This window comes from Tetrao urogallus, assembly GCF_951394365.1.
Source record: "Tetrao urogallus genome assembly, chromosome: 24".
Lineage (NCBI taxonomy): Eukaryota > Metazoa > Chordata > Aves > Galliformes > Phasianidae > Tetrao > Tetrao urogallus.
In genome coordinates, this window is record NC_136837.1 from 3846297 (window position 1) to 3860887 (window position 14591).

Sequence of the window (14591 nt, forward strand, 5' to 3'; positions counted from 1 at the left end):
ATGAAGGGCACGGGGGCCACGGTGTGCACCCTCCAGCAGGGACCCCCCAGCCCTGCACCCATCAGGGGGTCCTGCCTGCACCCCACCATCCGGGGGCCCCCAGGACAGGACCGGGCTGCACCATCGGGGCAGCGGTGACACAACAAACAAAGCCCAGCTCAAGCTGCGAATTAATCAAACTGCTGAAAATAAAACCTTCCTCTCAGGAACTTCAAACAAAAGAAACGAAAACAACAAGGCCGGCTGGGTAATGAAAAGCCAGGGCTCTGAATAGGGGACAAAAGGAAGTGGAACAATAGGGTGTTGGACAAAAGCAATAAAGTAAAGGGAAGTGTGACAGCTCAACAATGGGGCACTGTGCGCGCCAGAGTTTCTGATCTTAGCAGGGCTTTTTTTAATCTCAGTTCCCTGCCCTTCTCTGAACAAACCCACGGTGCTCTCCGGGCTCTGGGTTTCCTCCCAGCTCCAGCCCTGCACGGTATCTGCCCGCATCCTGCAGCACCGCCCGCTCCCCTTTCCTGCCCCCTGCCCACCTCGGGGGGCAGCCCGGCAATGAGTCCATCCCCTCTCTCCCCCTCCCCACCCGGGATCGATGCTCATAAAAACACCCCGAGGGATGGGGAGGAAATGGGCGCTGCTGGCAGCAGGACCGAGCCGGCGTGCAGCCAGCGGGATGCTGCGCTCAGTGTGCTGTGTGCATCCAGGTGCCCCGCGGTCTCCCAGAGCCTGAAGTGCTGCAGGTGGGGAAAAATGAGGCAGCAAAGCACAGCCCCGGGTGCTTTTGTGGCTCAGGAGTTGGTGAAGGAGTAAAGAGAGGAGTTTGGGTGCTGAGTGCTGCTCCGCATGCATGGGGCTGCAACAGCAACAAGCTGAGCTCCGTATGGGAGAGAAGAAGCAAGGTTGGTGCTCCTTCCATCCCTTCTGAAGGCACAAAGCCCCGCTCCATGCGTTCCTGCCATCATTTCCCCTCCCTCCCTCCAGCAGGGATGCAGTCAACCCAAGGATGCCCACACAGTGCTCAGCACAGAGCGATGCCCAAGGCTGGAGGAGCACAAAAGCAAAGTGCCAGCGCTCGGTCAGGTCACCTTCCCATTGTGCTTCACCTCCCGGTGCCACTGGAAGTTTACTCTTAAAATACAGCCGGTGCTTTAATAGGGGTCCGTGTGAAAGGGGCCTCATTGTGGGATTATTATACGGTTTGCTGAACAAAAAAAAAAAAAATGTTAAAAAAAGGGAGAAGAAAAAGGAGAAAAGTGAGTGGTGATCTTGTTACAAGGCTTGTTCCCATAGCAGGGCCGTGCTGGCTGTCTCAGGTGTGCTCAGCTCAAGGGCTCCTCTGTTGCACAGACAATAGGGCCGGGAACAATTGCCTTGGCACAGGGAATACATCTTCATGTAAGAGATCTTCGCCTTTAATGTTTGCTATTTAATGAAGGGCGGAGGGGAATGGAGCGAACAGAGCACGGATGAGCAGTGCCAGCCTGGAGAGCCACAGCGAACAGCGCAAGCACGGGGACAAGGTGTACCCAAAGATCAGCACGAATGGGGCTTCTTTGCAAAGCCCTACGGCTGCCACCCCAGCACACCTCGCTTTGCCCACCTTACCTGCAACCAGGCTGCCCCAGCTAAAGCCCAGAGCCCAGGGCTGAGGTTTGGGGATGGCGACAGCCGGCTTTTCCTTCTCCATTCGTACCCCTCAATGGCACATCCTGCAATTCTCCCCTTGTGCTGTGCCACCCTTCCTGGCTAGGAGCTGATCCTATCTGCCCCATTTGTGTCACAGCCGAACAGCTCGTTAGGGCAGGGGCAGAGCCAGCAACGGCCTGGCACCATGGGTGATGCCAATGTGCCTCCTGCCGAGGCCTCCCCCCCCCAGACCCTTTAGAGCATCCCCTCACCGGTCTCCAGCATTGCAGAACACAGCACTCACCTCTGCACAGCAGCAAGGGGGAAAAAAGCCAGCAGAGATGTGCTGCAGGCTGCACCAGGCTCAGAACTGAGGGTTCCTGCTCCTCAGTCCAGTGCAATTCCACCCCATGGGATGGCAGCACTGAGGGATGGGACACGGGAGAGCATCCCAGCAGCTGATGGGGTGAGTTGGATTGCCTGGCTTTTAGGATCAGCTCCATCTGCCCATCACCAAATGCACCAGCGGAGCCGAGAGGCCGTCGGCTTTTTTCTTTTCCTCTTTCCACACAGAAAAATATCAGTTCATAGATTCCCTTCCACCTCCCCACACACGCAGCAAGCCAGGGGAAAAGCACCAAACGTAGCCAAACACAAAATCCAACAGGGGAAAACACCACACAGCACAGAGCAGCGGGAAAGCACCGCAGGCACGAGCTGCGAGCACCCCCAGGAGAGAGAGCAGGGGGAAAAATAAACCACACACAGGTTCTCTCCTTCCAAGCAGGGCTCAAGGAATCCCTCCGGTCACCGGCACAGACAATAGCCCGTCTCCTGCCAGACGAGAGGACTGCTTTCCTGCCAGACTTGGAATGTCCTTTCGGGGCCCTTTCCAAGCGTTTCCGCCCAGCGTGCCTTCGCACATAAAAGGAGGGATGGTTTCCTCCTGCCACGGCCACTGCGGGCCTGGGGGGGTGGCTGAGGTGAGGGACACAGCTGGGAACTTCACGAGGTTGCCATCCCATGGGGACGCAGGGACAGCGGGGTGCATGGCAGGGAGAGGGCAGCACTTCCTACACTGGGATCGGGGCTCTGGTGTGCGTAAAAATAGAGGGTCATGGGGTCAAGTCTCACCTTTTTGAGCTCGCGAGGGATTGCAGCCAACCTCTGGCACTCCACACTAAGGCATATCTGCTGTCCCCAGCGCCGTGCTGTCACTAGCAGGAGGAAACGGTGACCTTTGGGGATGCAGCAGAGCTGGAAGTGCAGCCCGTGTGGCTCCCGGCCAAGCAGGAATCAGCAGCGGGGCTCCTGCACAGAGCCATTCACAAACACCCAACAGCTGAGGATTCATGCCCAGAAACGCCCAGTGTAGGACCATGAAAAAGCAGGTTTTAAGCCCAAGATACACCTGGATGTCGGGATACTGAAGTCACCCAGAAGCCACGGATGGCTGAAGCCATCCTGCTGCAGAGCTGCCATCACCTCGTGGCAGCCACAGCTCCACGTGTCCCCGCCAAGCCAGGCAGAGCCGCAGCGGAAACGCTCAGTGCTGGGGCGAGCCGACGCTTTGCACATCCTCTGCAACACCTCACCTGCAGAAAGCCCCAACCTCTGCCTTCCCAGCATGCTGCCAAGCACTGGCGTTGCTGAAAAGCTGCAACATCAGTGCCGAAAAGGGAGAGATTTGGAAAGCATTGCTCTCGGTTCATTTCGGCAGAACTTTGGGGGCTCGCGGGCAAAACCGCAGCTCCAACGAGAGCTGGGATTTCCCAGTGCCCACACGGAACACGGCGCTCTTTGTCTGTTCCCCAAAGGCTCCCCGTGGCTCTGACTGGGGGGGTGACGGCCTCCGGAAACGTCCCTGTGGGCTCAGAGCGCAGCGGTGACACCAAGGTGACAGAATTGGCATCATGGAAACTCCTGGCAATGGGCACGCAGGGGAGGTCGCCCCTCCATGTGCCACCCCAGCACCTGCTGCCGCCCACATCCCCTCCACTCCCAGTCTAGTCAAGCCTGGGACCCATATCTCACAGGGAGGAGGATTCCCCCTTTGCTTCTAGAGGCCGTGCTCAGCTCTCCAGCACTGCCAGGCTGGGGCTCTCGGTGGGGTGGAGCAGCAATTCTGCATCGCTCAAGTGGAGCGTAGAAACGCGTGGCTCCTGTTGCTGCACAGCTCCTGTTGCTGCACAGCCCGTGGAAGCTTTAACCCTAAAGCAAGAGGACGTCCTGGAGAAGCAGAGTGGTGCTGCGGGATGCTCAGTGTGAGGACGGGACAGCAAAGCCCCCCATGATAACAATGAGAGGTGAACGCCGTGTGCTGCCATCCCTGGCACATGGGTCCCTCTGGCACAGCCTGCAGAGGTCTCAACCACATCACATCCCCGGGTTCTTGGTGGCCCTTTTTACTCACAATTTCCAGCTGGTTGTGAATTCTGCTCTCACAGGGCTTCCTAAGCTGCTCCTTACCACGCTGCTCTGGTTTCATACAAGATGGCAGAGGGCCACATCACCGCCACGAGGCGCCTTCCTGCCTCCCCCCTCTCCAGCACAGGGGCTCAGCCGGGACCTCTCCCTGCTGCCAGCACCCCACATCCAGATGGGGGCAATGAGCCTCACAGCACAGCCCTGGAGGCATTAAATCACATCCAATGTACCCATATTCACCCCAAAGATGTAACACATGCACTACGCGCCCGGCAGCAGCACAGGAGCCAAACAAATAACCCAACGTAACACCAAGAGCCTTCCCAGGGCATCAGCTGATGCAGGTCCACAGCAATGGTTCCAGCATGGGTTTCTTTGATGGGACGAGCAACAGGATGCTTTAATTAGGGGAAAAATCAAAATGACCATCAGGTGGACCTTCCTGCCCACGGGATTTATTGGGTGGGGAACGATCTCATCAGCACGTTGGCATTATTGAAGACCCACCGAGGAACGGGCACAGGGAGTGGACCCAGGCAATGGGAGATGTGGTCCTTCCCCCTTCCCAGCCTCGGGGTGAGGTTACCTGCCAGGATTTCTTTCTTTTTTTTCTTTTGGTTGTTGTTTTTTTCCCTTTCCCTTTTGGTATCACTAAGGGGAAAGCGCTGCGCACCGCCAGCTCTGCAGCCGGATGGCTTCACTGCCCAGGTTGCATTTGGAAACGTCTTTAGAGAAGGGTCTGGAAGCACCCAGCTGGGAACCAGGACACAGCAGGGACATGGGCAGCACGGGGACAAGGCGACACCAGGGTTGGGTGACTCCCTGTTCCCATGTGCTGGGCAGGGAGCAAACAGCACTGAGCATCCCCCCGACTCCTCACCCGCTCTGCACAGCGCGGCAGGAAGCCGTGCAGCCATGCACAGCATTGCTTTGCACGCCGGCCACTCAAAGCGTTCTCCTTTGCACGTCTTCAAGAGTTTTTTCACCCCTGCAGGTCTCTAAATACCACAGCAAAAAGAGCAAGCCCCCACAGCTGTAATATTTTCCAAGTCCCCCTTCCCACTGCGCCTCTTTTCCTCTTTTAAATACTTTTTGATGCAAATCTTGTCATTCGTGGAAGGCTTTGGATGGGTGGTAGAGGGGAACGGCCACAAGGCCCAGAAGGTTCTGCAGGTGCTGAGCACCCAGGGGTGGTCGGATCAGGACCTCAAGGGGTCCTCAGGGCCCTTCCCTGACCCTGGAGCCCTCTGGGCTCCTCCACCCTCCCCCCAGCCGTCCACAGAGCGCTCAGCTGCCCACCCTCTGCCCCTTGTAATGCAATCGATTTGCAAAGGAAGAGCAAATAAAGGAAACCTTTCCCATAACGGAGATGAGGACGGGGACGACTCACCCGGCACGGCGATGCCGGAGCACACGGAGCTCCGTCTCTGTCCCCTTTGTTGCAGTTTCTGCCTTCTCCTCACCCCAAAGCAGCCCTCGGGTTTATCGCAGAGGCCAATCTGGGTGCAGGTTTGGTGCTGTTTCACTCACTCAGCGTTTCCAGGCAGAGTTTGCTCACAAACAATACTTTCCAATCGCATGACGGAGGGGCGAAGACATTTGACCCCTTTCCTCTCCCGCTCCTCAACAAGAAGGAGCTCAGCTCAGCCAGGCTCAGCCCAAGCACTTGGGGACTAAAGGATGGGATGGAGCAAAACACTTCCCAAAGCACGAACCTCCCTCTCCCAGCCCTTGCTGAGCACCTCGTGCCATTCTACACCTTCCATCAGTGGCACTTTTTTCCAGTTGCCCCCCAAGCTTTGAGATTTTTTGGGGAGCTCCTCTTTGGGAGACTCAACTTTGGGAGTTCTTTGGGGGTTTCTCTCTGGGGGCTCTTCTTTGGGGGAACTCCTCTTCGGAGGTCTCCTTTCTGGAGGGTACTCAACTTTGAGGGGTTCTTCTTTGAGGTCTCCTCATTGGGGTTTCTTCTTTGGGAGCTCCTCTTTGAGGCCTCAATTTTGGGGGCTTCTCTTCAGGATCTCTTTTTTAGGGGACTCAACTTCGGGGGCTCCTATCCGGGGAGCTTCTCTCTGGGAGCTCCTCTCTCTTGGGGCGGCTTCTCTTTGGGGTCTCCTCTTTGGGGCTCCCATCCGATGGTATTCTGGTGTTTCCAGGCTCACATACATGTACCCAAAGCAGCTCAGGGCCCCTTGAAGACAACACCAAACCCCAAACCCCACGGCCGCGCGCTTCCGCCCGTGCCAGCTCCGCTCTCCGAAACCCACATCGCCCCAGAAACCATCAGCTTCACCTTGTATGGGTTTGTAACAGCAGCAAACAGCCCCATGCACCCAAACTGCTGCTTGGCCACAGGGGCACAAAGGCTCTATCAATGGAACTCAAGGGAACCGGGGGAACTCCACCTCCTCCAGCTGCCAGGGGGGCTTGGGAAAGGGGTGACGGCCACCTCCCAGCTGCTGGGGCCATTTGACATTTCGACAACAGATTTTTGCTGGTGTGACAGGAGCTGATGGCACCACGGGCAGCTTCCTTTGGAAAGCAGAGGGAACCTGGATCTCAGCAATCACAGCCAGGTGGGTCGGGATGGAGATCCCCAAGGAAAACACTCTCAGCTGGATTTCTCTCCCTTATCACCGCAAGCTCCCTTCCTACTGATTTATGGGGCAGATCTGAGATCCTGTGCTAAGAACTCAGTGAGGAGCTCGTTCCTCATTGCCCTGTACCCCTCCAGCAGAGTCCCTCCCAGCACAGGGAGGTCACCCCAAGCCCAGTGCTGGGACTGTTTATGGGACAGACCCCTCTGAGCAACGACACCACATCACACCCCCGACCACCGCACACAATCAGGTTCACCTCTTTCCCTCCCCTGCTCATTTCAGAGGAGATCACAGACCATGAAAACCATGCAGAGAGATGTGGGGACAAGCTCCTACTGGCCCGCCAGGATTATTTTCATTGCACAAGGGGCGCAGACTCTCCAGCAAGCTGCAGACAGCCCTCCCTGCTGCCATGGGGTGTCCGATTGCCCCTGACCACCCCCATGTCCTGCAGCACACAAGGGGCTCTTTGTGCCCAAGCAGCCACAGTGGCACCTGTCCCCCTCTGTGTCCCCACATCCCCTCAGGTCCCCAATCCCCCTGCAGCGAAGGGCTTTACGTGCCCAGCTGGCTCCTGCGTGGCTGAGCAGGGCTGAGGGAAAGCACAGTTGCTCTGTGCACAAGCATTTGCAATCCCTGCTGCTTTGCACGCTGCTTTTTGCCATAGGGGTGCATGAGCCTGCCGTGGGCTCCTCTGGGCTCTGCCCACCTGGTGGCTGCACCTGGGAGAGCCACCATCCCATAACCAGCACCAAGCAACCTTCCCCTGCAAAAGCACGCTTTCCCCAGCTCAGTTCCCAGGATGGACCCACAAACCTGGTGCAACACAGCAAGAAGAGCTGGGCAGAGGAAGCCCAAGAGCAGATGCTGCAGGTGGACACACAGACCACAGCCCAAGAGCCCCCAGGAAAGGCAAACATTGCCCTCTTTCTGCCTACGCTGCAGCCTGTGGGGGTACAGAGGGGTCTCAAAGCTGCACAGGCACAAAGTGCCCCTGGGACCCCCTCCCACAAACCCTCCCGAAGTCCCCTCCCCAGCGCCTGTATCATGCACAGCAAGAAAGGTGAGCAGGAAAGCTCCAGAGCCTCATCCACTGGGGAATTCACCTGCAGAGCCCCAGGGGCTGGGGATGTCCATGTCCGGGTTCGTGTCCTCTCTGCCAGCAAAGCCCCACGCAGAGCAGCCTCACAGGCGGCTCCGTGCAGCCCCTGCCCCAGGGGACTCGCTTTCCGGCTGGGCGTGCAAGGTAGAACAATGGGGCCGAGCCCTCTATTGTTCCAGACAAAAGATAAGCCGGGCTCTGGCATTCCCCAACCGGAGGGCAGGGACTGGCCGAGCCCTTCCCTGCCCCGGGCTCCATGGGGACAGGTGGAGAGGGGCTGCAGGAGGTCCTGCCCCTGCGCAGCCCCCAGCTCACACCTCCACAGACACGCGCGCACACCCTTGCACACACGCTCCATCCCTGCAGGCTTTGCCCCAGCTCTGCATTTGGCTTTGCTCCCCCTTTTCTTCAGCCTCACGTCCCCACCGTGTCCCCATCGTCCAGCTGCGCATCCAGCACCTCGCCAGCCTCCTTCCAGCCCTTGGTCCCATTCTTTCCTCTCCCTGAGCTGTTCCTCTTCTCTGGGACCACTTTATGGGAAGGATGAGTGCTGCTAACCGCACACAGCACGCGGCACAGCAGGCTCAATGCACCCCACAGGCAATGGGGCAGTGCAGCAGGGATGGGGGTTGCCCAGTGGAACTGCTTGGGGCCCCCCAGCCGTGTCCATGCAGCCCAACCCATCACCCACACCTTCACTTTTTCTGTGCTTTCACAGAACAAGGCTACCAACGCTCCCATACAAGAGAGGAAGAGCACAGAGAGCTGCATGCTGCACCCACGGGGCACCCAAACAGCAGCAGAAGGTGACAGCCCAGGGCAGGTAATTGCTCATTAAACATGGAATGTGTCCAGGCTGACCCTCTCCATGCCAGGGAACAGCACCGCTGTTGTGCAGTGCTGGCAATGCCTGCAGGTATCTCTGCCCGTTTCTACCCCTTTGCTTCTTTCCAGACTCCAGCCCAGCCCTCAGTAACTCCATTTCTCAAGGGCAAAGAGGACCCAATACCCCTCTGCTACCCCACACCCTTTGAATTCTCTTCGCCATACATCTCCTCCCAGCAGACAACCAACTGCCGTCAGCCCCCTTCACCAGCCAGAATGAAGAAACAATGCCTCAGAACATCAGATCTCAGCCAGGGCCACCCAAAATGCTGCTGGAAGGACGAGCCCCATTACCTTGTTCCTCTGTGATGAGGCAGCTGGCGTGGTGGGGCTGAGCTCCACTTCCAGCACGTGCTCAGGACTCGCATCAGTGCTTTGTGGGATCCCATTTGGCCGCTGCATTTCCCCCCGTTCCTTTTCTCCCTGACCCATCCCAGCAGCCTCAACCCCAACCAGCAGTGCCCCCTGCATCTCCCCAGTGCCAAAGCGACAGCACCGGCCACACCAAGTGCCCTTGTTTGAGACTGGAGCACATCCAGCATTGGACATATGGCCCTGGAGCAGGTGGGGTGGTAGAAGAGAGGGGGGAAGGGAGAGCTTCCAACTGCAGAACCATTTCCAAAAGTCGGTGCCTTTGCCATCGCTCCTCCTGCTGGGAGCGGCCGGGCTGAGGGAGCCCCATGCTGAGCATAGGGCACAGCCCGAGGGAGAGGGTTTGGCTCTGAAATATTCTCCAAAAGGCACAGGACGGGGGGAAGGCACCGACCGCTTTCCCAGCAGCACTGTCACAGGCCGCCCTAATTTATTTCCCTTTTGTCTGTTTTGTGCTGTGCAAAAAACTGGGTGGAAATGGGGTGATGCATCGCGGCAAACTTTTGAAGCAGCCCAAATCTTCCCCCTCCCCCCTCCTCCACGCAGCACAATGAGACCCAAACCTCCAAAGCTGGTGAGAAACCAACAGCAGAGCTGGGGATGTCCCAGAGCTGTAGGGACACCACGGGGCTGCAGACCCCCAGGGCTGAGTCCCCATCAGACCACGGCCAGGCGCAGCTGCTGCTGGATGCACAGAAAGAGGCAGCTCACACTGCTGTTTTCTAGCAGAGAACAAACAAATTTCACCAACACTTCGCAGTGATGCTGCGCTCAGCACACAGCCAAACCAGAACAGAACAAAAGAGTCCAATGGGTTTTCCCCATGCTGTTGTCCAGAGCTGTAGGGAGTGACTGCCCTGCCCAGGAGTGGGGGTTTGTTTTGCTTTCAATACACAGTTTGTAGGAAAATAAACGTGATGCATTTTAGCAGCACAGCGGAGCGCTTGGGGTGTAAAAGCAGAGCAGAGCTGTAGTGATGCGCGTTGAAGGCTGTCCATCTGGTGAGAAAGGCTTTTCTGCTCTGCAATCACACGCACAAAGCAGCTCCAACCCTAAGTGTTCACAATGGGATGGGGCTGAGCAAGCGGGAGTGCAGCATGGTGCCGGATAGACAAAGCTGGGCGCACATCGGGTGGCGTGCCCTGGGTCCGTGGGGAGGGACAGCCAAGAGCAGAGCCAAACTGCATCAAAATCCTTCCGAGTTTGTTGGGTTTTGTTGCAAGGGATCGCCGAGCTGCCTCGGCTCCATGGCCATCCAAGCACCCCACGTCCTGCACCCCACAGACCGCCCTCACCAACGGGGTTGCTCTGAGCCACCCCACGTGCTCAGCAGCAAACTCCAGACCCCAAAGCCATCCCTGCCCCATGGCACCGAGCCCCCATCATCCCCAAGCACTCACCTCAGCGCAACCCACACTGTTGGCCACCGATGCCCCCATCCCCAACCTCTGTGACAGCAAACCAGCCCAGCGTCGGTTCCAGGAAGGCAACAAGCAGCAAACCCCTCCAGCAAGTAGCAAATGTAAAAATAAATGTGCTGAAAGGAAAGATTTACTGTGCTGCTTCTGCTGCGTGCCCTGCATGGAGGGAAAAGCCCATCCTCAGCACCCCATGGACGGGGTTAAATCCTCTCCAGCAAATAGCAAAGTTTACGAGCTGCTCCATCTCACTGCTAGGGTGCAGCTCCCCATGAGAATCGGGGGGGTTCAAAAAGCTCAGTTATTCCCCCCTCCTGGGCACTTCAACCCTCTGGAACAAACTCAGCTCTGAGGACTGTGCAGGGTCTGCGATTTGGGAGTCAAAAGCAGCAGCAGGGAAAGCTCGCCGCGATGCGCAGTGCTTTGCGCACCCAACAGCTCCAACCAAAAAGCTCCCAGAGCAGCGAATGTACTTCAAGGAGAAGGAAAAGGGATCTACTTGTAAAGTTCGTGGTCTCTGCTCCTACCTAATGGTGCTGCTCGGTGGGTGCTGAGCTCCTGGGGGGCGACGGGCTGGCAGTGCAATGAGAGCTGCTAAAAAACGGGGCAGCCGCCAAGCCGACCTGCCCACCTCCACCAAAGGACAGCGGCTGTTTTTCATGCGACGGCCCCGAAATCGCAGCCTTTCAAAGGAGAAAAAAGAAAAAAAAAATCGACCCCGTGCTGCATCAGTGTCAACAGAATGGATTCTGTGCAAAACTCAATTGAACTAAAAGGAAATTGCGCGGATTACCAACGCGGGTTATTGGCTCAATAGGGGAGTAACTGAGCGATATGATCTGGTCTGCGCCACGGAGAAAATAACATTAGCTGAGCTAATGGTCCTTTTTCACTCCTAAAACCTATTACTCCAGATCTGCTTTGGAAGCAGGGTGTATTTCCATGGAAATACCTCGCGAGACGGAGCGGCTTTGAGCGCTGTGCAGCCACAGATTGACATTTTTCCCAGAGCAACCCCACGTCCAGCACTGGCAATCAGGTTGGGGTGGAAAGGAGCAGAGCTTTTCATCTGTTTGTGCATTTCACAACCGCTCAGCTGCAGCTCAGGGTGACACAGCTCTGGGTTCCTCTCTCCCATCACTAACTTTGTGTGAGCTGCCCTCCGGCTCCCACCACACGCATCCCTGAGCCGAGGGGTGACACCAGATGGAAACCCCCCCACATCACAGCAGTGTAGGACCCCCAGGATCCCTCTCAGCGACCCAAATCTGCCCTGAACCACCCCAAAACACGTGGCTGCGGGATGCAGTGACACGGATCAGCCGTAATTTGGGCTCAGACAGCAGACAGCTCTGTGCTGACCCCGGCTGTGCCCCGTGGCAGCGCCGCTGCTGCACTGTTGGAGCACTTTGTTGGATGGACAGACAGCAGCGCGGTGCTGCCAGCAAGTTTTCCTGCCCGTGTTTTGTGCCGGTATCCCGACGCGCTGCAGGGATGTAAGAGGGGTTGGAGAGATAATACACACGGGTAAATTGCCTCTGCCATCCAACAAGGCAGCAACAGCACATCCATCCCCCGGGGGAGAAGGGACGGGGTCCCAAAGGACGGGGTCCCAAAGGATGGGGACCCAAAGGATGGGGACCCCAGCCCTGCACCCCTCCGAGCTGCGAAGCCCCACACAGCCGCACGCAGCCCCGCACGCCCCGTGTGTGGCCGAGGCCGGCTGTGCGCGGTGTGTGCCGGCACATGGTGTCTGTCTGGCCGTGCAATGCGTCCGCCTGCGTCGGCGGGGCTGCCAGCCCGACACCCGCTGCCCCTAAAACAGAGCGCACGGCACGGACAGGAGCTGGGACGCGTCCCACTGGGGGTCCTGGGGAAGGGGCTGCATTGGGATCACACTGAACACGAAGCGGAGGGGGGAGGGTGCCGCGGATTAACCCCTACCCTGCCGCGCTCTCGCTCTCCCCGGCGCTGCTCTCGGAGGAGTTCGCAGCCCCATAAGTTTGTAACAGGACTGGGGCCGCGCGGGGAAGGACGCGGAGCTCCGCTTTCCCCCTTTCCCATTTCGTTTAAGCAAAGGGGTGGCGGGGTTCTGCCATGCGGCCGCACAGCCGGGGTTGGGGGCACCACGACCCGGGACGGTGCTCAGCGCCCCCAGAGCCGCGTCCGTGCCCTCCCCTCTCCTCTCCCCCCACGCAGTGCCCCACATGGCCGTGCCTCTGCCGCGCTCCCTGTTCCGCCCGCACTCACGGCTCCGCCGCGCTGCAGCGCTGCGCCCGGGTCCCGCTCCCGGTCCCACTCCGGTGCCGCTCCCGGTGCGGGCTCCGCCGCCTCTCGCACGGCTCAGGTCCGCTCCATGTCCCCGGCGCCTCCGCTGGGAGCTGCCCCGGCGCCGGGCGGAGAGAGGGAGCGGGGAGGAGGGGAGGAGGAGGAGGAGGTGGAGGAGGAGGGCCCAGCAAACCAGCAGCCGGCTGAGGGGCGGCCCCTCTGCCCCGTCCCCTCCCCTCGGGACCCCCTGCTTTGCCCCGACGGGGGACCCACGCGGGACGCCGCTTCTGCTCCGTCCCGGACTCGTGGCGGTGGGGGGCGGAGGAACCCCCCAAGGACTTGGGCAGAGTTTGGGAGACCCCTGCCCGCACCCCGCGTCCCACCGCCAGGAATGAAAGGCGGAGGGTCGCGGCTACGCTGGGAGCGCAGGGCTGGTTGGGGCACACACGTGTTGACAAACGCTCTGCTTTGCAGAATGAGATCTTTAAAATGTTATGTCAACATCCAAGGAGGACTGTTTACGTTTTGCCAACAGGGAAAATTCCCATTGACTCGAAGCCACTTCCTCCCCCCACACCATCGTTTTCTTCCATGGGAATTTCTTTTTTGTTTTCAAGCTTTGTTTTCATCCAGCCCCAGGAGCATGACACCGCAGCTCCGGGGACTTCCTCCCACTCCATGCAACTGGAAAATGGGCTTTCCGGGGGGGGGATTGGACCCCCAACATCCCATGACCACCCCTCACCATGGGAAACCTCTCCATCACCGTTGCAGGGAAAGGAGGAAAGAAATGTGCTGAGCTGCAGCTTCACTGTGAGCACAACGCAGAGGGAAAAGTGAGGTCAGGAGTGACCTGGGAGAGCTCCTGGCATCAACCCAGAACATTAAACACAAAGCACGGGAGCGTCTGGAAGCAAAAGTAGAACCCCGCATGTCAAAGAGCTTCTGCATCCTCCTACGTTCCCGTATTACAGATGGAGAAACTGAGCCCTGCAATGCACGTGGAGCTGTGCAGTGAGCTGCAGACCTGCAGCAGGGTGGGATACAAAAGCAGCTCCCCCATCCGCTGCCCCCCGACCCTCCCAAAGCCCCCCATCCTGTCCCATAGCAGGAATGGCCCCCGGCCGCCCCACAGACCCCACAGCAGCTCAGCAGGCAGAGGTGCATCCCGCGAACCAGAAGGGGAAACAATTAACAAAGGGGCTGAGGACCCACACAATTAAACCCAAAAGAGGGAGAAGAGGCTTTGTTCGGGTCGCCATGGCAACAGCCAGCCCGGAGGAGCGGCCACGGACTTTCACTTTCCGTTCCTTCCTGGCGGTGGTCGTGGTGGCCCCGGTGGCTTCTCCACTGGGTGCCCATTGCAGCTCCCTGGCTCAGGCATCACCCCCAGATGGGTGCTGGGCTGAGGTGGCCCAGCTGGGGCTGTCACCACACACAGACCTTCTCCTCAGCCCAGCTCTGCTCCTTGTCACATCCTCCTTCAAGCAACACCGGGTGCACCTGCACCTTCTCTCCACCTTCTGCAGGGCACTGCCAGCACACACAGAACATCACCAACAGCCACAGAGCATCACTGGGATCCACAAAACATCCCCGGGACCCATGGAGCAGCCCCAGTATCCACAAAGCATCCCAAGATCCACAGACCAACCCCTAGGACACATGGAGCATCACAAGGATCCTAAGACCCACATGGCATCCTCAGGACCACGGGCATCAGGTGGATGCGATGGTGCAGAGATGGTCCTCACCCCTCCAGAGGGGCTCACGTGGTGCTTCTGTAGCTCCATCTCTCCCCACCTGGCCACATCCAGGCTCACAACCAGGGCAGCTCCATGCCTGTGGTTCCCCCTGCAGCGTTCTGCTTTCCTCAGCAGAAGGAAGCTGGGACAA